Raw genomic sequence first — 27,016 nt, 5'->3', positions numbered from 1 at the left:
CTTTTCATGGGATCAATTTAATTTTCTACAGATGTATATACAGTTCTGCATCCAAATTGTGTCCAAAGGGGTTATCTGTTCCAATGGCAAAGATGAAATGAGATTCTGTCCATCTTAGATTTAGTGTTCAGTCACCTTCCAGTTCTTTTTGTTGCACAATTTCTATGCCAAAATATTTGAGTTGTTGGCTATCACTTGAATGAAAGTCTATATATATATATATATATCTTAGGGGTGGGCGGTGAACTCCGCTCCACCTGCTGAGTTCACGGAGTATGCCTCTGCCTCCGTTGCATGGCAGAGTTTACCACCTGTAGTTTATTACTCGTCATCACCTCCCAATTATTACTCATTAAACATCACAGCTGCTAAAAATTAATGCATGCAAAGCATTTACACTAAAATATAATTACGGTTCAAAAGAAAAGGCAAACCAAATGAAAAGGTATTTTCAAATGTGCAACTCTCAAAGAAATGAAAAAAGAAGGCATTTTAAGTGCACGCTGCTCAGTGCTCTGAAATGTCAAATTTTTAAGTGACCACGTGGTACGGTTGAATCCTGATAACACAGGGAGGTAAACCAACACATCACGGATAGCACAATGCTGTGCTTGGTTTTGTGTCATAACAATCAATAAACATAGTGATCCACCCTCAGATGTATATGTATGTCAGAATTTCCCCAGACAAAGTGTAGATCCCCACAATGGTGGAGAATACACACTAGTTGTTAAAATACCCCTCACACACCAAAAGGGCCCTTGGTGTCATGCTTCATCATAGGGGTCTTCCTGCCCCTCTACGGGACGGGGCGTGCTACGACCTACGTGTACGTGGGAGCACTGTTATTATGAGACAACTATGTGTATTGTAGGGTGTGAGAGGAAGGGTCAGGGGTGAATGGAGAAAGTGAAATAAAAAATACCTGGCTCGTCGGTCTAGAAAACTTTAATGTACCTATGAGCTGGTATTAATAAAAAGTGGGGGGAGGAGGTATATATGCCTCAATGAGCTGTGCCTCCTATGTCTGAAGACATGTTTCGAAGCTCCCCAAGCTTCTTCTTCAGGACCATAAAGATCCCTCCCTAAACTCACAGTGCTGTGTAATAACGTGAAAGAATTGTCGTGTAAAAGAAAAAAAGGATCTTATAAGTGTTATGTACATAATGCCTCAATGGGTCTTCACGGCCAATATACCTGGAAAGAAACACATAAATGGGGAAAGAATAAAGACATATGTCCTCTGCTAGATGTATATTCCATCGTGAGCATTCAGTGACCTGAAAAAAAGTGATAAAATACTCTGCTTTTATCATTAATCAACTTGCGTGACGTGTCTCAGTGCGACGTGGGGCAAAACGTAGTACATTGACAACAAACATAAACAACAAAACACACATGAAACATAAAGCACACTCTCTAAAAAATAGAACAGTACACCAATGATTTTGTTGTCCAATATCTCTATCATGACTATTAGTTCGTGGTAGGGCAACAAAGGTAGACATACTTGATTTCTGTAATTTCTACAGCGTCATGAGCCTGATGCACGGGTCGTAGGAGTGCCTGATAAGCTATCTAAGAAAAGAGAATAGGTAAAGTACATGCCTTTGGAGTTGATCAAAGGTTGTAAGCCAAAGTTCCCCTGATTACGAAGTCTTCTAATCTCGGCTGTGCCGTACTTACGACTCCCGGGTTCACTGCCCTCCTTAATACGACCTCACCGTGTGGCTCCGTAGGACAAGTGAGTCCATGGAGGAGGTCAGTTTAAATACCGCAATCCGCCGATATAGTTAATTGATACTGGCGCAAAATCAGATTCGTGGAGCTTGCGGTCAGGGTTACGCCCGTTCTGCCAAGGATGATCCGGAACCGGAAGTGTCCGGGTTCGCGTGAAAAAAAGTAAATAAAGAAGAAAGTAAACATAAGGAAAAGCCCATTACGGGAGGGTGCCGTAATCACCTATATGGCGCTAAGAAATCGTATGGAAAAAGGTCTTGTTGTCACCCCAACGGCTGTAAGCATGCACGCCAAAACCGGGAATACTCCGGTTCTGTCAATGTGCGATCGGGGAATTTAAGTGAAACAAAGAGAAAACAACAATGAAGTATGGCAAAACACTCAGCGGGGTGTGTTATCCCGGGGCAGAGGAAAAGGTCTAATACGTATCGCTAAACACGAGTTTAATGATTGCGTGGTTCTGCCCATAAGGGGAAGAGAGAGGCGCAGTGAAAGCGCCAGAGCCACACAATGTGATCTATACATTTTTCAGAGATATGTATGGGATCAAAAAAAATTATAAGTTATTTATATATTTTTTAATTTGTTAATTTCAGGGAAAAGGAAAAGGATAGCTTGCTACATAATACAAGGGGGTTGCTGGTGTTCCAGGTAGCGCCAGAATAAAATAACAGGATTAGTCATTCTCACATAGAAGGTGCATGTATTCCCTAAGTGACATAATGGGGATATTTCAGAGGGAATTAATTATGGTCATATGAACTACGGAATTAGTCGCACAAGAGCTCATACAATCAAGATGGGTGGCGGGCTGACAGAGGCTCACAATTATATTGGATTATTATTGTCTCTGTTCCCAAAATATGCAAAAAAGTTATACTTGCGTAGGGAAGTCATTGGTATATACATACCCTTAGGTTAGGTCTGTGGAACGTTCAATTCAGGAAGTTTAAATGTGGACATATGGACTCATGTCCTCATAGTCTACACAGGAGGTCGGCCTTTCATGCAACATAGATGGCAGGTTGAATGAAATAGTATTGTTCCAGTGACACAAATATTTCTGTTGTTCATCAACGGAATTGGTTCCATGGGATCTCATCGTTAAGTCCCAGGATGTGTGTTCCCAAACGGAACACCCAACGTTGTTCCTTCTCAAAAAGGCCGTCTTCTCCTTCCAGTCGCTCTATCACTGTCCATCGTAGATCTTCCACTCCATGTGTTGTGGTTAGGTAGTGGTTGGACATTCTTGTTGTGCTTCTCCCACATCTGATGTTACTTCTATGTTCCCCAATGCGTATTTTTACCAGTCTAGTAGTCATACCTACATATTCTAATCCACAAGGGCAGGTGATTAGGTATACTACATTCTTGCTGTTACAATTGGTGAAGCTCCTCTGGTCCCATTCACTACCATTCCTGAACTTGATATGTGTACTCTTGTTTGTAAGATGGCATGTACTGCAATTTCCGCATGGGTGATGTCCCTGTACAGGGGATAGTGTGCATTCAGGTACAGTCCTCTGTATTCGCCTTGGTCTTGTCCAGACGAGCATGTCTCTCAAATTTTTACCCCTCCTGTGCGCGAACATTGGTTTCGCGATGTTAAGATCGCAACTGTTCAGGAGACGCCAGTGTTTATTCACTATTTTTGTGATCTGATTGGAGTGAGTGTTATACGTGGTAACACATATAGGCCTTTCCTCCGTTGATGTTTCCACTCTATCTTCCAAAAGGGCTTCCCTATTGTTGTTTTTTGCCCTCTTCATTGCTTTGTCAACTATTTTTCCAGGGTAGTTGCGTTGTATTAACTTACTACGTAAATCAGTGGCCTGTTGCTTGAAATCTCGTAGTTCGGTACAATTCCTCCGCAAGCGGAGGAATTGTCCGTAAGGTAGATTCTCCCTCAGATGTCGGGGTGAAAGCTGTTAAATAATAGAAGACAATTTTTGGCCGTTACTTTGAAGTGTGTAGTAGTCTTCAGTGTACCTTCCTCCGGGTAGATGTTCAGATCTAGAAACACCAAATTCTCACCAGATATTGTGTGTGTGAATTTGAGAAATGTATTCTGTTGGTTGAGCCATACTAAGAAGGATTCGGCTGAGTCACTGTCACCTTCCCATATTACCAGAACATCATCGATGTATCTCTTCCAAACCTTGATGTGGTGCAGGAAAGGGTTGATGTTATTCAGAATTTTATTTGCTTCCAGGTGGTGGACATAAAGGCCTGCCAGACTTGGAGCAAATGTGCTTCCCATACTGGTACCGTGTAGTTGTTCATAGAAAGTGTTGGCGTACATACAAAAATTCTTGGTAAGTGCCAGTGAGATACATTCCAACGCTACACTACAAGGTGTCTGGTAGTCCCAACTCATAGTGAAAAGGACTTCCTCAATGATGGCCATGGTCTCATCGTGAGGGAGACTTGTGTACAAACTTTCCACATCAAGTCCCATGAGGAGATTCTTTGTGGGGTCGAACTCGATATCCTTCAGTAATTGTAACACTGCCTTAGTGTCGCGCAAGTAAGTACTAGTCGCCTGCACCAAAGGGCGAAGGAATGCGTCCGCAAACTTCGAGAGAGGTTCTAAGATAGAATTAATTCCGGAAACAATTGGTCGTCCTGGGGGGTGATCAAGATTTTTGTGGATCTTTGGTATAGTGTAGAAATAGGGGATCCTCGGGCATTTATTGATCAGGAATTCTGCCTCTTTTTTAGATACCCAGTTGTGGGCCACTGCCTCTTTCACCATAGATGTAATTCTGACCCTAATGGATTCTGTGGGGTCATCATGCAGGATGCCATAGTTCCTATGGTCTTCTAGAAGTTTTCTGCATTCATTGTCATAATTTTCTGCTGATTGAAGTACAACGGCTCCTCCCTTATCCGCAGGTTTAATTACGATCTCTTGGTTCATAGACAGTTGATGTATTGCCTCTTTCTCTTCCTTTGATGTGTTCTGGAAGGTTGCATTGTTATTAGTTGTGAAACCCTGGATTTCTCCCATCACTGCCTTCTCAAAGGCCAGGAGTTCAACTGGGAGTGAAGAGTCAGGAGGGACGAAGGTAGATTTATTCCGTAAGCCAGTGTCATTACCATCCATCTCTATGGGTTGGTCTTTGAAGAATGCCTTCAATTTCAATTTTCGAATAAATTCGGTCATTTCCGAGCAGGCTTTGAATTTATCAAAACGATTCGTGGGTACAAAGCCCAGTCCTTTTTCTAGGACCTTTTTCTGGGTTGATGTTAATGTCAGGTTGGTCAGATTCACCACCAAACTCACTTCCGGCTGGTCGAAGGTAGTGACGGCGTGCTGCTGGTCATGCTCCTGGTTGATACTCGAGGGGTTTCGACTTCCGGTGTGGACCAATGGACGTTGTAAGCTCCTCTGTTCCGGCCTCTTCGTGGTCCTTGATGTGCCCCTAAAAAAGGCGGTGGAGGTTGATAATTATAATCATATTCCTGCGGGGGCGGTATCCAATGGGGGAAAGGTCCCCCCATCATCGGTTGAGGGCCGTACATGTAGGGGGGATACTGAGGTGGTCCTTGATAGCCATTCCAACCTCTCCCTCTTGGGTAAAAAGGTCGTTGGTTTTGGTTGTCCCTTCCCCTGTTGTAACGTCTACCACTCCCCCTGCTCGAATTAGAATTATCAGAACCGGTATCAGAGGCTTCACTGTCAGAGTTGTAGTCCTGATTTTTTGCAACGTAGTCATCACGCGTGTAAGGATACGCATGTTCATGACTGAAACGTGCTGTATCCTTCTTCAGCTTATTGTATTTGCTCTGTTTCAGAGTCATCTCAAATTCAGTAATCTCTTGATTCAATTCCTCTAGCCGTTTCTTGAGGATACTGGGGGAAATATAAGCTTCGTATTTGCAAATTTTGAATGTCAATCTTGAGTTCTTGAGTGAGTCTTGTGGCTGTTTTTATAATAAGGACCAACCAATCCGGAGTACAGTGCCACGATATCACTGACCAATCACGTTTGAAAACCTTGTCTTGTTGGAATATATATGGTTCGTTGCGAACTATTAGACCCTGGGGGGCCGCATTTGCCCGTAGATACTCAGTCAAAAGTAATCCATGAAGAGCAGTTTTTATTTGGGTCTTCCTAAGATTGGCTAATTCATCCCAGTCTGCATTGTTTGGACCGGGGTCGGTGTTGTTTAACCCCTCAAAGGGGTTAATGGCTGCCAAAATCCTCTCCACTTCATCTTCCGCAAAGGTCAGGCCAATGTTTTCTGCCATCCTGCGTAGCTGTTGTGTAGGTGTAGTCTATAATCAAAGAAGTGTGTACTTATATGGAGTGTGTTATGTTACCACTCGGGTTGAGTGGTACCTCTCTACTCCCCCCTTTGTTTTCTTTATGTCTAGGCAGCGTGCAGCTGCGGGAGTCTTTTCCTTTATTTAAAGCATTGCTTATATAGCTTAGTAGGGACATCCCTTCCTTACTAGCTTTTCTTCCCCAACATAACACACTCCATATAAGTACACACTTCTTTGATTATAGACTACACCTACACAACAGCTACGCAGGATGGCAGAAAACATTGGCCTGACCTTTGCGGAAGATGAAGTGGAGAGGATTTTGGCAGCCATTAACCCCTTTGAGGGGTTAAGCAACACCGACCCCGGTCCAAACAATGCAGACTGGGATGAATTAGCCAATCTTAGGAAGACCCAAATAAAAACTGCTCTTCATGGATTACTTATGACTGAGTATCTACGGGCAAATGCGGCCCCCCAGGGTCTAATAGTTCGCAACGAACCATATATATTCCAACAAGACAAGGTTTTCAAACGTGATTGGTCACTGATATCGTGGCACTGTACTCGGGATTGGTTGGTCCTCATTATACAAACAGCCACAAGACTCACTCAAGAACTCAAGATTGACATTCAAAATTTGGAAATACGACTAAAAGCTTATATTTTCCCCAGTATCCTCAAGAAACGGCTAGAGGAATTGAATAAAGAGATTACTGAATGCGAGATGACTCTGAAACAGAGCAAATACAATAAGCTGAAGAAGGATACAGCACGTTTCAGTCATGAACATGTGTATCCTTACACGCGTGATGACTACGTTGCAAAAAATCAGGACTACAACTCTGACAGTGAAGCCTCTGATACCGGTTCTGATAATTCTAATTCGAGCAGGGGGAGTGGTAGACGTTACAACAGGGGAAGGGACAACCAAAACCAACGACCTTTTTACCCAAGAGGGAGAGGTTGGAATGGCTATCAAGGACCACCTCAGTATCCCCCCTACATGTACGGCCCTCAACCGATGATGGGGGGACCTTTCCCCCATTGGATACCACCCCCGCAGGAATATGATTATAATTATCAACCTCCACCGCCTTTTTTAGGGGCACGTCAAGGACCACGAAGAGGCCGGAACAGAGGAGCTTACAACGTCCATTGGTCCACACTGGAAGTCGAAACCCCCCGAGTATCAACCAGGAGCATGACCAGCAGCACGCCGTCACTACCTTCGACCAGCCGGAAGTGAGTTTGGTGGTGAATCTGACCAACCTGACATTAACATCAACCCAGAAAAAGGTCCTAGAAAAAGGACTGGGCTTTGTACCCACGAATCGTTTTGATAAATTCAAAGCCTGCTCGGAAATGACCGAATTTATTCGAAAATTGAAATTGAAGGCATTCTTCAAAGACCAACCCATAGAGATGGATGGTAATGACACTGGATTACGGAATAAATCTACCTTCGTCCCTCCTGACTCTTCACTCCCAGTTGAACTCCTGGCCTTTGAGAAGGCAGTGATGGGAGAAATCCAGGGTTTCACAACTAATAACAATGCAACCTTCCAGAACACATCAAAGGAAGAGAAAGAGGCAATACATCAACTGTCTATGAACCAAGAGATCGTAATTAAACCTGCGGATAAGGGAGGAGCCGTTGTACTTCAATCAGCAGAAAATTATGACAATGAATGCAGAAAACTTCTAGAAGACCATAGGAACTATGGCATCCTGCATGATGACCCCACAGAATCCATTAGGGTCAGAATTACATCTATGGTGGAAGAGGCAGTGGCCCACAACTGGGTATCTAAAAAAGAGGCAGAATTCCTGATCAATAAATGCCCGAGGATCCCCTATTTCTACACTATACCAAAGATCCACAAAAATCTTGATCACCCCCCAGGACGACCAATTGTTTCCGGAATTAATTCTATCTTAGAACCTCTCTCGAAGTTTGCGGACGCATTCCTTCGCCCTTTGGTGCAGGCGACTAGTACTTACTTGCGCGACACCAAGGCAGTGTTACAATTACTGAAGGATATCGAGTTCGACCCCACAAAGAATCTCCTCATGGGACTTGATGTGGAAAGTTTGTACTACAAGTCTCCCTCACGATGAGACCATGGCCATCATTGAGGAAGTCCTTTTCACTATGAGTTGGGACTACCAGACACCTCGTAGTGTAGTGTTGGAATGTATCTCACTGGCACTTACCAAGAATTTTTTTATGTACGCCAACACTTTCTATGAACAACGACACGGTACCAGTATGGGAAGCACATTTGCTCCAAGTCTGGCAGGCCTTTATGTCCACCACCTGGAAGCAAATAAAATTCTGAATAACATCAACCCTTTCCTGCACCACATCAAGGTTTGGAAGAGATACATCGATGATGTTCTGGTAATATGGGAAGGTGACAGTGACTCAGCCGAATCCTTCTTAGTATGGCTCAACCAACAGAATACATTTCTCAAATTCACACACACAATATCTGGTGAGAATTTGGTGTTTCTAGATCTGAACATCTACCCGAAGGAAGGTACACTGAAGACTACTACACACTTCAAAGTAACGGCCAAAAATTGTCTTCTATTATTTAACAGCTTTCACCCCCGACATCTGAGGGAGAATCTACCTTACGGACAATTCCTCCGCTTGCGGAGGAATTGTACCGAACTACGAGATTTCAAGCAACAGGCCACTGATTTATGTAGTAAGTTAATACAACACAACTATCCTGGAAAAATAGTTGACAAAGCAATGAAGAGGGCAAAAAACAACAATAGGGAAGCCCTTTTGGAAGATGGAGTGGAAACATCAACGGAGGAAATGCCTAGATGTGTTACCACGTATAACACTCACTCCAATCAGATCACAAAAATAGTGAATGAACACTGGCGTCTCCTGAACAGTTGCGATCTTAACATCGCGAAACCAATGTTCGCGCACAGGAGGGGTAAAAATTTGAGAGACATGCTCGTCTGGACAAGACCAAGGCGAATACAGAGGACCGTACCTGAATGCACACTATCCCCTGTACAGGGACATCACCCATGCGGAAATTGCAGTACATGCCATCTTACAAACAAGAGTACACATATCAAGTTCAGGAATGGTAGTGAATGGGACCAGAGGAGTTTCACCAATTGTAACAGCAAGAATGTAGTATACCTAATCACCTGCCCCTGTGGATTAGAATATGTAGGTATGACTACTAGACTGGTAAAAATACACATTGGGGAACATAGAAGTAACATCAGATGTGGGAGAAGCACAACAAGAATGTCCAACCACTACCTAACCACAACACATGGAGTGGAAGATCTACGATGGACAGTGATAGAGCGACTGGAAGGAGAAGACGGCCTTTTTGAGAAGGAACAACGTTGGGTGTTCCGTTTGGGAACACACATCCTGGGACTTAACGATGAGATCCCATGGAACCAATTCCGTCGATGAACAACAGAAATATTTATGTCACTGGAACAATACTATTTCATTCAACCTGCCATCTATGTTGCATGAAAGGCCGACCTCCTGTGTAGACTATGAGGACATGAGTCCATATGTCCACATTTATACTTCTTGAATTGAACGTTCCACAGACCTAACCTAAGGGTATGTATATACCAATGACTTCCCTATGCAAGTATAACTTTTTTGCATATTTTGGGAACAGAGACAATAATAATCCAATATAATTGTGAGCCTCTGTCAGCCCGCCACCCATCTTGATTGTATGAGCTCTTGTGCGACTAGTTCCATAGTTCATATGACCATAATTAATTCCCTCTGAAAAATCCCCATTATGTCACTTAGGGAATACATGCACCTTCTATGTGAGAATGACTAATCCTGTTATTTTATTCTGGCGCTACCTGGAACACCAGCAACCCCCTTGTATTATGTAGCAAGCTATCCTTTTCCTTTTCCCTGAAATTAACAAATTAAAAAATATATAAAGAACTTATAATTTTTTTTGATCCCATACATATCTCTGAAAAATGTATAGATCACATTGTGTGGCTCTGGCGCTTTCACTGCGCGTCTCTCTTCCACTTATGGGCAGAACCACGCAATCATTAAACTCGTGTTTAGCGATACGTATTAGACCTTTTCCTCTGCCCCGGGATAACACACCCCGCTGAGTGTTTTGCCATACTTCATTGTTGTTTTCTCTTTGTTTCACTTAAATTCCCTGATCGCACATTGACAGAACCGGAGTATTCCCGGTTTTGGCGTGCATGCTTACAGCCGTTGGGGTGACAAGACCTTTTTCCATACGAGAGGGTGATTACGGCACCCTCTCGTAATGGGCTTTTCCTTATGTTTACTTTCTTCTTTATTTACTTTTTTTCACGCGAACCCGGACACTTCCGGTTCCGGATCATCCTTGGCAGAACGGGCGTAACCCTGACCGCAAGCTCCACAAATCTGATTTCGCGCCAGTATCAATTAACTATACCGGCGGATTGCGGTATTTAAACTGACCTCCTCCATGGACTCACTTGTCCTACGGAGCCACACGGTGAGGTCGTATTAAGGAGGGCAGTGAACCCGGGATTCGCAAGTACGGCACAGCCGAGATTAGAAGACTTCGTAATCAGGGGAACTTTGGCTTACAACCTTTGATCAACTCCAGAGGCATGTACTTTACCTATTCTCTTTTCTTAGATAGCCTATCAGGCACTCCTACGACCCGTGCATCAGGCTCATGACGCTGTAGAAATTACAGAAATTAAATATGTCTACCTTTGTTGCCCTACCACGAACTAATAGTCATCATAGAGATATTGGACAACAAAATCATTGGTGTACTGTTCTATTTTTTACAGAGTGTGCTTTATGTTTCATGTGTGTTTTGTTGTTTATGTTTGTTGTCAATGTACTACGTTTTGCCCCACATCGCACTGAGACACGTCACGCAAGTTGATTAATGATAAAAGCAGACTATTTTATCACTTTTTTTCAGGTCACTGAATGCTCATGATGGAATATACATCTAGCAGAGGACATATGTCTTTATTCTTTCCCCATTTATGTGTTTCTTTCCAGGTATATTGGCCGTGAAGACCCATTGAGGCATTATATACATAACACTTATAAGATAATTTTTTTCTTTTACACGACAATTCTTTCACGTTATTACACAGCACTGTGAGTTTAGCAGGGATCCTTATGGTCCTGAAGAAGAAGCTTGGGGAGCTTCGAAACATGTCAGCAGACATAGGAGGCACAGCTCATTGAGGCATATATACCTCCTCCCCCCACTTTTTATTAATACCAGCTCATAGGTACATTAAAGTTTTCTAGACCGACGAGCCAGGTATTTTTTATTTCACTTTCTCCATTTACCCCTGACCCTTCCTCTCACACCCCACAATACACATAGTTGTCTCATAATAACAGTGCTCCCACGTACACGTAGGTCGTAGCACGCACCGTCCCGTAGAGGGGCGGGAAGACCCCTATGATGAAGCATGACAGCAAGGGCCCTTTTGGTGTGTGAGGGGTATTTTAACAACTAGTGTGTATTCTCCACCATTGTGGGGATCTACACTTTGTCTGGGGAAATTCTGACATACATATACATCTGAGGGTGGATCACTATGTTTATTGATTGAATCTTGGGAGGACGTATCACCTCCACCACTCGGGTTGAGTGGTACCTCTCTACTCCCCCCTTTGTTTTCTTTTTGTGTCATAACACACAACAATGCTGTGATCTGTGTTGTGTCATAGCACATGACAAGGAACTCAGGGAAAGGTTAGCACCGCAGCGTGAATAGTGCAATGCTTCGCTCTGTGTTGTGCACAATAAAGCCGGCTGTTATTTTGCTTGCCAAAGTCGAGAGTTATTTCGTGAGAGGGATTTATTGCTTTGAAGGCTGCTGTGTGGAACATGCGTGGATTAGAGACTGCTGTTTGCTGCACCTTGATTTGCCATCAAAATCCTGATGATTTTTTACAGCTCAGGCCGTGATTGTGTACACATTTGTTCCAAGCTGCTTGCTGATAATAAGTGCCCTTACTGTAAATGTCAGTACGCTTTGTTTGCCTCTGCTATTGCATCTTGTTTGAAAGGGTGAATATTGCACAAATATGGGAAGCAGCAGGTGGCGTCATTAATAAGAATCCCCTCAGTGTTTACCGCTCCTCTGGATGTGTAAAATGAAAGGGGATCTGAACTACCTTCACTCTGAAAGTATGCCGTTAACCGTGCACAGGTGCTAATGGCATTGGCTGCCGGTTAGAGTATTCATTCCAGCGTTTAAATGTGTGGACAAATGCATTGGTAGCCTTCATAACCTTCGGTGCTTTTATCATCATTCGGCTCTGCCCAAATGTCACACCACCTTATAAATGCACTCCATCTTGGCATCCGCATCTCACTTTGTCACGTGCAGCACTGAGCCAAACTGAAACAAGGGATACAGTTTGAGTGTCTAGGGGTTTTTGAGCATGTAACAACTTACAACGAACGATTAACAGTTTAGGGCACCTGTGCTCTTCACATTAAGCAATGGTTGTGAATAGCTGTACTGCAATTTACTCGGACATTATAGTGGCATTTGCAAAAACAACAATTGATGGACAGAATGCAGAACAATGTCATACATTCACCCCAGTACAGAGATCTGGGCCTAAATCCATCGTTTTTTTGCTCACCATGCCATTCCAGTTTGAACCCAGCCATATGCAAATCAGTCTTGACCCTGTGCCCCATGGGAACAGTCCAGCCCGAACTGCCAAGCCAGGTCCTCCCTGGACTGGAAACAAGCATCCTAGGACCGGTTTCGAGCTTTCAGCCCTCATCAGCCAGGATAGCTTGATTCCAGTGGCATGGAGAGCACGGGACTCACGTCTGAGCATACCCTTCCCACTCGGGGTGACAAATGCAAAAACAACAATTGATGGACAGAATGCAGAACAATGTCATACATTCACCCCAGTACAGAGATCTGGGCCTAAATCCATCGTTTTTTTGCTCACCATGCCATTCCAGTTTGAACCCAGCCATATGCAAATCAGTCTTGACCCTGTGCCCCATGGGAACAGTCCAGCCCGAACTGCCAAGCCAGGTCCTCCCTGGACTGGAAACAAGCATCCTAGGACCGGTTTCGAGCTTTCAGCCCTCATCAGCCAGGATAGCTTGATTCCAGTGGCATGGAGAGCACGGGACTCACGTCTGAGCATACCCTTCCCACTCGGGGTGACAAATGCAAAAACAACAATTGATGGACAGAATGCAGAACAATGTCATACATTCACCCCAGTACAGAGATCTGGGCCTAAATCCATCGTTTTTTTGCTCACCATGCCATTCCAGTTTGAACCCAGCCATATGCAAATCAGTCTTGACCCTGTGCCCCATGGGAACAGTCCAGCCCGAACTGCCAAGCCAGGTCCTCCCTGGACTGGAAACAAGCATCCTAGGACCGGTTTCGAGCTTTCAGCCCTCATCAGCCAGGATAGCTTGATTCCAGTGGCATGGAGAGCACGGGACTCACGTCTGAGCATACCCTTCCCACTCGGGGTGACAAATGCAAAAACAACAATTGATGGACAGAATGCAGAACAATGTCATACATTCACCCCAGTACAGAGATCTGGGCCTAAATCCATCGTTTTTTTGCTCACCATGCCATTCCAGTTTGAACCCAGCCATATGCAAATCAGTCTTGACCCTGTGCCCCATGGGAACAGTCCAGCCCGAACTGCCAAGCCAGGTCCTCCCTGGACTGGAAACAAGCATCCTAGGACCGGTTTCGAGCTTTCAGCCCTCATCAGCCAGGATAGCTTGATTCCAGTGGCATGGAGAGCACGGGACTCACGTCTGAGCATACCCTTCCCACTCGGGGTGACAAATGCAAAAACAACAATTGATGGACAGAATGCAGAACAATGTCATACATTCACCCCAGTACAGAGATCTGGGCCTAAATCCATCGTTTTTTTGCTCACCATGCCATTCCAGTTTGAACCCAGCCATATGCAAATCAGTCTTGACCCTGTGCCCCATGGGAACAGTCCAGCCCGAACTGCCAAGCCAGGTCCTCCCTGGACTGGAAACAAGCATCCTAGGACCGGTTTCGAGCTTTCAGCCCTCATCAGCCAGGATAGCTTGATTCCAGTGGCATGGAGAGCACGGGACTCACGTCTGAGCATACCCTTCCCACTCGGGGTGACAAATGCAAAAACAACAATTGATGGACAGAATGCAGAACAATGTCACATATTCACCCCAGTACAGAGATCTGGGCCTAAATCCATCGTTTTTTTGCTCACCATGCCATTCCAGTTTGAACCCAGCCATATGCAAATCAGTCTTGACCCTGTGCCCCATGGGAACAGTCCAGCCCGAACTGCCAAGCCAGGTCCTCCCTGGACTGGAAACAAGCATCCTAGGACCGGTTTCGAGCTTTCAGCCCTCATCAGCCAGGATAGCTTGATTCCAGTGGCATGGAGAGCACGGGACTCACGTCTGAGCATACCCTTCCCACTCGGGGTGACAAATGCAAAAACAACAATTGATGGACAGAATGCAGAACAATGTCATACATTCACCCCAGTACAGGATGCTTGATTCCGGTCCAGGGAAGACATGGCTTGGCAGTTCGGGCTGAACTGTTCCCATGAGGCACAGGGTCAAGACTGATTTGCATATGGCCATGTCTAAACTGGGGTGGCGTAGTGGGCAAAAGAACGATGGATTTAACCCAGATCTCTTGACTGGGGGAGAATGTCTGCATTGTCAGCATTCCGTCCATCATTTGTTTGTTGTAACGCTTTTCGCCCTAAGTGGAATGGGTATTCCCAGACGTGGGACCCGTGCTCACTACGCCACTGGAGTCAAGCTATCCTGGCTGATGACGGCTGATAGCCAGAAACCGGTCCTAGGATGCTTGATTCCGGTCCAGGGAAGACATGGCTTGGCAGTTCGGGCTGAACTGTTCCCATGAGGCACAGGGTCAAGACTGATTTGCATATGGCCATGTCTAAACTGGGGTGGCGTAGTGGGCAAAAGAACGATGGATTTAACCCAGATCTCTTGACTGGGGGAGAATGTCTGCATTGTCAGCATTCCGTCCATCATTTGTTTGTTGTAACGCTTTTCGCCCTAAGTGGAATGGGTATTCCCAGACGTAGGACCCGTGCTCACTACGCCACTGGAGTCAAGCTATCCTGGCTGATGACGGCTGATAGCCAGAAACCGGTCCTAGGATGCTTGATTCCGGTCCAGGGAAGACATGGCTTGGCAGTTCGGGCTGAACTGTTCCCATGAGGCACAGGGTCAAGACTGATTTGCATATGGCCATGTCTAAACTGGGGTGGCGTAGTGGGCAAAAGAACGATGGATTTAACCCAGATCTCTTGACTGGGGGAGAATGTCTGCATTGTCAGCATTCCGTCCATCATTTGTTTGTTGTAACATTATAGTGGCATTTGCCATTTGTTTGCCGGCCTTGACTATGCACTATGGGGCCAGCACACCCAGCTGTTGAAAGAAAATGTGCATAGGCACTCTAATTCCTCCGTAGTGAAGGCGAAGCAGTGCTGTCTTGGGTGGGAGTTAATAGAGCGGACATTTTGGATTTAAGTCAATGTAAAGTAAATGGGTCGAGATGTTTAAATATTCAAAACATTTTACATCATTTTTAATCAAATAAACACAACTTTACAAAGTTTATATGTATTCTGACTGTTTGGGTCAATTTTGTGCAAACATTTTACTTTCAAATAATTCATATTCCCTGATAAATAGTAAAATACGATTTAATGTATGGATACATCGGCTAACTTTGGCTTGCTTTTCTTTTATGTGCTGTCATTTCTGAAGAGTCTTTCCTACACTTTGATTGCTAAAACAGTCTTAAGATGGCCGCCGGATGTCCAAGGGTGAGGCTCGGTACTACCGACCCAGTGTCTGGTCTCGCAGGCCCTGCCTAGTGGCTGCCGCTGGACTGAATGGATTGGAAGAGATGGCAGCAGCACATTGGGCCACAGCAGCCAGAATGGCGCTGGAAGCGCAAGCCAGGCAGACTTAGGGTAGAGGCATAACTGGAGCCCACCGCCACCTCCTGATGAAAGCAGCTTTTTGGGTCATCTACATGAAATCTATTGTATTGCTTTCATGTAACTATGGAATTCCGCAGAGTAAACCCACACGAGCTCTGCCCATCCCTAATATATATATATATATATATATATATATATATATATATATATATATATATATATATATATATATATACATATACTCACTTGAAAGAACACAAAGATTACAGGACTGTTATAGTAAGGTGCAGATTTCAATCATACAAAACTATAGAAATTCAGCACATATAGTTTCCTGAGCTAAGTATAAATTATGCCTCTTCAATGCACTGCTCATGACCTCAGATATTATATTACTGATGACATGGTCAGTGTTTACTAAACATTTATGAGTGTTAAAAATATATACTGAGGTAGTACAAAAGTTAAATTAGTATACTTTGTGAACTACTAATGAGAGATACTATTTCTAACATATATTATGTGAGTGGCTTAGTAACTGTATCTGCGTGTGAGTGGCTGTGTAGGTATGCGAGTGGATGTTTGAGTGGCTATGACGGTTGTTCTACGGGTTGGTGAGTGGGTGTGTCAGTGGCTGAATCAGTGACTGTGTTGCTATGTGAGTGGCTCTATGGCTGGGTGAGAGGCTTTGTGATTTGTTATGTGGGTGAGTGACTTGGTGTATGAGTGAGTGTTTGACTGTTTGAGTGGGTGTTTGGTTAAGCGAGTTGCTGTGTTAGTGGCTGTATTGAAGATTGATATTTCTATGAGTGTCTGTAAAGTTGGCTGTGTACAGAGATTGCATGCATGAGTAAATAGCTGTGTAAGTGGTTATATAGTTGAATAAATGGCTATGTGAGGAACTGTACGGATGAGTGTGTGGCTATGTGAGTTGTTACATGGGTGAGTGAGTGGTTGCACGAGTAGCTGGATCGTTTACTTTTTGAAGTTAATTTCTACAGATTTTTTCTATTGTATTTCTTAACTCTACCGTCCCTGTACCCTTTGCTTTCTAGTGAATATATATTGTTTTTTATAATGTTTATTGAAACTATAATGTATGTTTAATACATACTGCACACTGCAGATGTCTGCCTCTGTCATCGGACAAGCATAGTAATAAATAACAAATATAACATTTTGACACTCGCTCGCATTCAATAACCCCAGTGACGTTGGTGTCTCATACCATTACGGCCTTACCTACGCTCTCCCGGATTATACCCGCCCGGCACCTCTGGGCAGCATACCTTGGAACTGCGATTGCAATACTTGTATAGTTTGTATAATGTGCTATTTGTTTTTATCCCAACTGTTACCAAAATCTGTTATTGCTGTCTCTTTTCCTTGTTTCATACAAATTCCTCTCCTAACGTTCGCATGTTAATCACCTCAGTGACTGTTTTCCTTTACTATTATGCTTTACCCACGGCTATCTGGATGGTACCCACCAAGTTCTTCGGGGCATCCTTCCCTGGTCTTGACACTACCTCACTTGTACAATGTTACTATAGGTTCTTATCCCAACTGTTTCCATGATTTGTTTCTGCCATTCATCCCTTTCCTACTACCTATTGCAACTACCTGTTTTTACCCCAACTGTATCCATTCTTCCCAAGCTCGTGTATTTTACCTGTCAATCCTGTAAAGCGCTCTGATGCCTTCAAGGGTCTGGTTCACGCTCTATAAAACTCAAATAAATAAAAATAAATATAAAAAATGACATATGTTCTTGTGTGTGTTTATGTTGTGTCCCACCGGAGGGGTCTACGGAAGATCACTGCCCGAGCATCTACGACGCTGCAATGCGGCCGTAACAGGGCAAAACTACACGTCCCATAAGCCCCAGCGGTGCTGACGCCGGTGATGTCAGCGTGCGCACAAGGCGTTTCCTCATCAGAGCGCCCGGAACCGAGAGAGACGCCGATTACTCGTTGCTGGAGTTGCAGCAGAAGACGGAGGCAGGTAGGGGTGCTTCGTGCACCATACTCTTTCTCATTTCGTCCTTGGAACTGATGCTGGTAGCTCTTTCTTTTCTTGTGGTGGCAATTCTATAATAACGCCATTTGGTGGGTTGCTCCATTAGTGGAACACTTAAGGTTCCTTGCAGAACAGCTCGTTTCACGGCCTGTTGGCAGTCTAAGACAGAATATCCCGATAGGCGTGGGGTACGGTGACTCTTACATATCACTAGGGGTCCTGGCCAGCACGTCCTGAAACCGTTTCCCACATTGGCGAGCCAAGCGGTTCATGCGGGGGAACGGTACATTTGATGCCCTTGGTAAATACGCACAGGCTCTTGGAAAAGGCTTTCTCCTCCAGTGCCTTTAGGGAGAAAGCCCGGAGCAAGGGCAAGTACTTGATGTTGTGATCCTGTGCAAGAGTGTGTGGGACTGTGAGTCTGTGGAGCTCTCTGCTGGTGCAGGTGAATCAACCCGTGTTGGGATTTAAAGAAAACCTCTATGTAAGACGTATTGCAACAGAGGACTAATCCTTGGTTCCTGATTTGAGTTGGGGGGGATTTATCAATACGACTTATTATTCATGTTTGTCTCCTTGTGTTTCTAAAAAGCAGGGGTATAGAGAGTGAGCGGGAGGTCGGCTCTTCCACACCCCTGTCTCAACAAGGCTGGATTGACTAGATGGTACGTGGTTCTGTTCTCATAGGGTGACCCTCTGCTTAAGTGATGTTACGACCATGATGTTTAATAATTGTTACGTTGCCCTTTAGGTCAAGCTGGTACTTCTGCACAGCCTAGGCGATACACAGAGTAGAAGCAAAGACTTTCTTTCCTTACAGGTATTGCCCATAGGGGATCTTATGTTTCACTTACCGTTAACATAGAATAGGAAGGAATCTGTGGGTAATCGTGGTGTTTTTACCTGTTTTGTTCTTTTCACAGGTCTCTCTCCCCACTGTCCCCTTCCTTCCCTTCCCCTGCTTGACCACTCCATGGAGTCTGTGTACTAACGTTCAGACCGTGGTGGTGTTGAGAGGTGGACCATCTAAGCAACGTACAATCCTGAGGAGTTTCGGCCACAACAGTTTAGTAGTAATATTTTTCAATATGTAAGAGAAATTTCTGATAGTATCTAATTTCTTATGTTACAGTCGCAATATTTACATTATAAAGTAAGGTTTTTAAACAAATCTTTAAATGTTAAAGATATTAATATATGTTATCCAAATATATACCCACATTGCTTCCTATATTGTCACTGACTGCAGCCACTATTATCCCTGTGAGTGATCTCTAATTTGGCCTATCGGTGTTAGATACCTTTGATGTATGTACTAGTAGAATTTAAATAGTGTTTTGTTTAACTTTATTTTTATTATTCGCAACTTTGTCGTGAAATGTCACGTTAGGTAGAGTCCGGTATCACAATTAGTCATGAATTCGGTGCGATTTTTGAAAGTGTGCTACACATATTTATGCACTTATTCTAATTAATGTTTGAGGTCAGTGGTTTACTCATATCTTAAAGTAGGGGTGGGCGGAATTTGCGCAGCACACTACTCAACGTTCTGCGAAACTGTAAAAAATCTCCGCGAGCACGCAAAAGTTCAGCGAATATGCGGAATTGCTTGTTCCGCCCGTTCGCGATGCTTTTTTCTTCTACGCGAACACTGTTTGCATGCTCGGGGAGAAATATCTTGTGAACATTTTGAAAGCGCGAACAAGCAAAAAATTCCGCGAAGCCGCGGATCACAGAATTTTTTTGCAATTACTTGTTCTCCGCGGAACGCAAAATTACCCAAATTCCCCAAATTCCACGAGCGGAACGGAATTTACCGCCCAGGCCTACTTTAAAGTAACACTTTAGTAAGTAATTTTATTGGAGTCCACCTTTTTGTTGCATTTTCCGTATTTCCCGTAGTCACGCGACATCGACATTCATGAACACATCAGCATTTGTGAATATCAAATGGCTTTGTAAGAAAGGGATTTCAATGGACAAGACATTTTTGATTACTCTAGAAAGGAAGTAACCGCCCAGTTTTTGCTTTTTCACATCTCCACTGGAGAGATTGGTAGCTTCTTGGTATTCTTTTGAATGATCCAAAACTAGAAGAGCATTTTGAGGTCTTTTTTTGTTTTTATTCAAGGAATAAAATGGCAGCTGGTGGAAGTGAGCTGCAACAGGCACACCCAGAAGAGGACAATTTGTTTGATGAAGAACCCCGACCAAAGCGGCAATGCATAACCTGGGATTTCTTTGCTATCCCCTCTGGGGGGGAAAAACTGTTGCTAAGCAAGTGAAGTGCTCATTGTGTGAAAAAACACTCTCTAGAGGTACAACAAGCATGTTGACCCATCTCAAAATCTACCAAAAGAACCGCTTGGCAAGAGCACAGAGGAAGTGCAGTGCAAGAAAAATGTCAACTTCTACTGCAACTCCAATTACACCAAAAGAGCCAATTCCCACCAAAGTGAAGCAACATCTGCCACAGAACAACCAAGAACTTAAAAAAATAGGAACTTTCTGTTTGGAGTGCAAAAATGTTCTGACATTGGGAGAACAGTCTGCAAATCAAAGAACAACGTCTGTTAATTTTTTTCTTTTACATTATTATAAACATGACACTTCTTTCTATATTTTTGCATGTCTCCAGTTAATTCTTCTTTCTAGTTGCCATTTTAGTTCTGAAAAAAATTATGTAAAAAAGCAAAAATAACTGGTTCTCATTAGAACCCCCTTTCATGGTTTAAAAAACTCTAAATTGTATGTGTGTATATGTATAAGAATGAGTACAGGAGTGTCCGCACTGATGACTAACTGGGTGTGTTAGTGGCTGTATTAGTGAATGAGTGGGTAGGCGAGTGTCTGTAAAAATGAGTGACTGGGTGTGTAAATAGCTGTATGGGCACTGAATGGGTATGTAAGCGGCTACATGAACGAGCGACCAGCAGGATGAGTAGCTATATGGGTGAGTAAGTGGGTATGTGTGGTTCTACAAGAGATTGATTGGCTGTATTAGTGACTATATGAGAGAGTGATTGGCTGCATGAGTGGATTTATGGGTGAGTGACTGGGGATGTGAGTGGCCATATGATTGCGAGTGAGTGCATGTGTGAGTGGCTGTATAGATGAGTGAGTGGGTGTGTTCATGACTGTTTGCATGAATGAGTGGGTGGGTGAGTAAGCGACTCTATGGATGGGTGACTGGCAGTATGAGTAACTGTATGGGTGAGTATATGGGTGTGTGTGTGGTTCTACAAGTGATTGAGAGGCTGATTTAGTGGCTATGTGAGTGAGTGATTGGCTATTATGAGTTACTGTATAGGTGAGCGAGTGTGCATGTGAGTGGCTGTATGGTTGAGTGAGTGGGCATTTGAGTGGTTGTTTGGGTGACTGAGTGCATATATGAGTGGCTGTTTGGGTGAGTGAGTGGGTGTTTCAGTGTATATATCAGTGGGTGTCTGTGTGTCTCAATGTCTGTATCAATATGTGAATGGTTGTGTGAGTTTCGATAAAGGTAAGTAATTGGGTGTGTGTGTGTCTGTAACAGTGAGTAAGTGGATGTGTGAGTGCTTGTATGGGTGAGTAAGTGACTGAGTCAGTGCCTGTATGTAATAGTGAATATGTATGACGGGAGATGTATAAGTAACTGACTGTCTGTGTTAGTAGCTGTATAGCTAAGTAAGTAAGTGTATATATTACTCTTAAGAAGAGTTAGTGAATATCTTTCTACCTGTATGGGTGAGTGATTGAGTATATCAGTAGTTAAATGGGAGAATCACTGGGTGCATTAGTCATTGTATGCATGGCTGAGTGGTTGTATGAGTTACTGTGTGGGTGAGTGAGTGCATGTGTCAGTACATTTATAAGCGAGAAATTGAGTGTGTGAATATATCTATGGGTAAGTGAGTGCATGTAGTAGTAGATGTATTTGTAAGTGACTGAACATGTATCTTAGTATATCAATGAGTTGGATTATGAGTAGTTGAATGAGTGAATGCATGGAACTATGAGTGCCTCTATCAGTGTGTGTGTGTATGTGGATCTCTCAGTGGTTCTATGAAAGTCTTCCTTGCTGCTTATCTTTACATTGCTTCTTTGTAGAAGTAATAAAGAAGAAATAATTTGTACATTAGTTTATTTCAATAGATGGAGTGAATCATCTGTTTACAAAAAAGTAGAACATAAATATACATTAGTATTACCTTTTCAAAATCCCTTGACAAACTTTTAGTTTCTGCAATGCATATGTCTGTACTATAAAAAAAGCAGAAAATAGGAACTATGCTCTAATAGAATTTGTCATTATACTAGTTTCCTTTTCCCAGTTTTACTGTTCTCAAGTTTTGTACCTGTACACCCTAATGAATGTACTGCATACATTTTCATCCTTGAATAGTGGGGAAAAAAATCATGAAGATTGTAAAAATAATCCCTCTTGTCTATTCAGCACCAGCGTGTTTCTTACTCTGTATAAAATGTTGGTGCCTTTCCCATCATTTACCAATCAAATGGCATCTGGTGAGAGTCAATTGCCACACCATGTTGAACATACTTGTTTGGTGGAGGGCCAACCCTCAGCAAAATTGCAATAAATTGCATGGAAGTTTTTCACCATCCCCTCCAGGGACCAGAAAATAATGCCAAAGTATGTGATGTACTATTTATGTGACAATACTCTCTCCAAGAGTATCTCAGACAAATACTCATGTGGCACTACAAGTATGTTGTCAGATAAGAAGACATACAACTACAACTACCGTTGAAAAAGAAAAAAGAATACAAATATAACTTAATATTTCATTTACAAAATTCCACAGACAGGATAGTAGACATTGCTTCTGCTGTAAGAGTATATAACAATATAGCAAAACTATTAATTTTCCCTTTTTTACTGTTCTCAGCTTCCATACTTGTTTGCCATATACAATGTACTTAAATTCGCAAATTTAGGCCTTATTCAAACTGCTAAAATTAGGCCGGCAAGATGGGGTGGCAGGACTTTATCGAACTGTGCAGCAAAGTTATGGAACAAAATGCCAGTGGCTATGAGATTTCAGTCTAATCAGCAGCTCTTTAGGAAGAATTTGAAAACATGGCAGTTTATCTCCACCCAGTCCCCCTGGTAATACTGGCCGTACTTCCTTTCACATACACTAGCGCCAAGACGCCATGGCAATCAAGCACTCTATAAACATACATCCTATCCTATCCTTGAACAGGGGAAAAAACAGTCACATAGATTGTAGAAAAAAATATAAAACTGCACAGTAAATCACTATAAATAAGTAACACTATGCGTTAAACTAGCCTGCAGACAATCAGAGAGGAAATGGAGACAAGGCTACTCCGATTCGAATAAAGTAATCTGGAAAAACCATCTCCAAGCATATAAAACTGCTATTAATCAGAGCAAAGCCAACTATTTCTGCACTACGATCAGCAATGCCCCCAACAGTTCTAAAAGCATTTTTCAGATTCTCAAAAACCTTACCCACCCTGATTGTGCCATAACATCTACGCTTCCTACACAAGCCCTCTGCGATAACCTTGCGCTATTTTTCAAAAACAAAATCGACACCATTATTCTTAATCTGAACTCCTCCCCTCCCCTAGGTGGTCTCATTACACCTAGAGCCTGTACTAGTGATCCTGTTTCGGTGCACTCTGATTTTCCTCTCCTGGAAAAGCTGCGGGAGTTTCCCCCCATCCCAGAACCTGAATTTGAAAGGCTGGCACTTGGGATCACCTCCGGATCCCCTCTTGACCCGGTGCCTTCTAAAGTCTGTAAGAGTTTTGGTTCTGACCTCTTTGTCACCCTCTGCAGGATCTGCAATCAATCCTTACACTGCGGGCTTGTGCCATCCTCCTGGAAGGAGGCCCTCATCACCCCACTGTTAAAAAAACCTTCCTTGAACCCTGACTGTTTGTCCAATTACCGGCCTATATCCCTCCTGCCTTTCCCAGCAAAAATTGTAGAGCGCTGGGTTAGCACCTGTCTCTCCATTCATCTGGAGAAAAATCAGATTCTGGACGATTTTCATTTTGGCTTTCGTCCTGCTCACGGGACTGAAACAGCTGTCCTGACAGCTCTGGAGGACCTTCATATGCGGGCAGACAGGGGCCAGGCAGTAGCCTTGATCCTGTTGGACCTGTCTGCCGCTTTCGATACGGTCAACCATGGGGTCCTGTTGGAGCGACTCCGGACGGCTGGGGTAGACGGCACTGCCCTACTTTGGTTCCACTCCTTCCTACGGGACAGGAGACAGGCGGTGTCTCTCCCCCCTTATCAATCTATCTTCTCTTCTGTCCCCCACGGGGTGCCCCAGGGCTCCTCCATCAGCCCCATTCTCTTTAACGTGTACCTTAGACCTCTGATCACGTTGATAAAGGCGTACAGGTTAAAAACAATCAACTATGCGGATGACACCCAGCTCATCCTCTCTTGGGAGGGAGAAGACTCTACCCCCCTTGCAGCCTTTCACGACTGCTTAAGGGAGACGGCTGGGTGGCTACACAATAACTCGCTGCAATTTAATTCCTCCAAAACGGAGGTTCTGTATTGTGCAGGAAGTCGCATTCCTCGGCAATTCCCCTGCGACTTTTGGCCCCCGGAAACAGCAGATAAACCTCGGCCAGTTACATCGGTTCGCAACCTTGGGGCCACACTGAATGATAAAATGAACACTGAAACCCAAGTTGCTAAAACGGTGGGAATGTGCACAGCTATCCTGCGCTCCCTGCGCAAAATTATGCCATTGCTACCCGCACAAGCTCGGGAGCAGATAGTCAGGTGCACCATCCTCAGTCGCCTGGACTATTGCAACGCGCTGTTACTTGAGTCCCCAGTTTCCCTGCTTGACCGACTTCAAAGAGTTCAGTCGGCCGCAGCCAAATTAGTTCTGGGTTGGACTAGGAGATCTTCAGCCTCAGCGGCCCTAGCTGAACTACACTGGCTTCCGCTCAAACAACGTGTGGCCTTCAAGTCCCTCTGCCTTGTTTTTAAAGCGCTCCATGGAGCTGGACCTAAACCTCTGCAGGCCATGTTCACATGGTATACCCCTTCCAGAGCTCTACGCTCAGCCTCAGCCCGTCTGGTGATTGTTCCTAAATATAACAAAGTCAGGACGGGGGGCAGATCTTTCAGAGTCGCAGCGGCTAAACTGTGGAACAGTCTGCCTCCTGAAATCCGTCAAATCTCACAGCTCCTCCCTTTCAGGAAACGCATCAAGACGTGGTTATTCCCTTAGAAACAACCCCTTCTTCCTGCTCCTCGCTATCTGTTCCCCTGAGTTAAGAGTATTCACCAGCGCCAGGAAACCTGCAAGGTGTCAGCCGCGTTTTATAAATGTTTAAAATAATAATTGCATTCACAACAATTTGTTAATCAGTTGTGTTACCTACAGTTGCTACACTAGTCTAAAGAAGCCTACATTAACAATATTAGTTTTATTATTATACCTGGTATAATACTGCTAATACATATAAACCACACATACATTTTGTGATCCTTTTCAAGACATCACCCTTGGTAGGCCGAATGATGTCTAAAACGCAGTTGATCCACGTAGACAAAATCCCATGCATTGCTTTTTTTCTCCAGAAACAGTTTGTACTATTTTGATTAAAGGAGGAAAATTGGACTATTTTGTAGTTTGATAAGTAGTTTTGTTTTCAATTTAAGGTTGCTGGGATTGCATTGTGTCCATCATCCAGTTTCACTTTATAATTGGACAGTGTAGTATCCAGATGTTATATTATCTCCTGCCTGAATGGTAAAAGGACTCTTGAATTCTGTAGAACCTTTAAAAGACATCACCCATGATAGGTCGAAGGATGTCTAAAATACTAATAATCCTTGTTTTTACCAGGAATACTCCTTAGAACGTTGGTTGAAGAAACAAAAGGTAAGAATGTCATAGTTTGAAAGACAGTTTTGGTTTCAAATTAAGGTTGCTGTCATTGCATTCTGTCCAACCATTTTCACTTTTTAAATAGACAGTGTAGTGTCCAGATGTTATATTAACTCCTTTCGTGAAATTTAATAGTATAGGTACTTCCAGAAATATATATTTGTCCAGCTTTGAAGTTTGTAATTTTGGTTTCCAATTTAGCCCCATCTGCTCTGCATCGTTGCAACATTAAAATAAAAAAGTTTTTTCCAGCTCTTCATAGAAATAACATCTGATCTACAATTTGGGTAGGTCATAATTTATTTTGCGTTTTTTAACCAATCTGTCAAAGGCACAGATTTGCAATCTGGTAGTTTTAGGTGCAGAAATTACTCAGAATGTTTTTGAGTGGCAGATGTAAAAGAACAATCTTCACAGTCATGGTTCTATTTGTAACTCAGTCCAAATAACTCAGCAATATTTACTTCTTCAATCTGCTTCAAGAGATTAATCTGATCTCTAATTGTAAAATTAAATAAATCAATAACGTTACACATAGCTTCATTTACTAAACCTTCCTCAACATTTAAATTACACCACAAAATTACTCCAGAGTTTTTGCACATGTGTAAACCCTTTTCTAGTCTTGCATTGTAATCTCTACCTTATTTATGGCCATGGCTGCTTCATTTTGAATAAGTGGTTGTGCAAGAGGATCTTGATTTAATGGTACAGAACTTTGGTTGCTTTGTGAACTCTCCTTAGCTACCTCAGCAGCAATGGTTTCTTCCTCTTCAATCTCATCTTTCATGATTTGCAAGTAGTTTGGTAAGATTGAACACTGAATGCTGTCTTTTACATAGGGTGGGGGGTAAAATCCACTTAGCCAGTGGAGTTTGGGGAGTTTTGCCACTCTGCGCTCTGCTTGGAACATGGAGTTTGGAAAAAACTCTGCCAACCACTAGTGCAGCAGAGTTTACCAGCGTGCTCACATCTAGACTTAGTCCCCCAGTGAGTAGTGCACCAGGAGGCGTATTTGCAGAGTGCTTGAGAAAGAGGACGGAGTCTCTGATGAGGTGTCAG

Source organism: Triturus cristatus, chromosome 5_2 (genome assembly GCF_964204655.1).
Source record: "Triturus cristatus chromosome 5_2, aTriCri1.1, whole genome shotgun sequence".
Taxonomy (NCBI): domain Eukaryota; kingdom Metazoa; phylum Chordata; class Amphibia; order Caudata; family Salamandridae; genus Triturus; species Triturus cristatus.
This window is presented reverse-complemented; position numbering follows the sequence as displayed.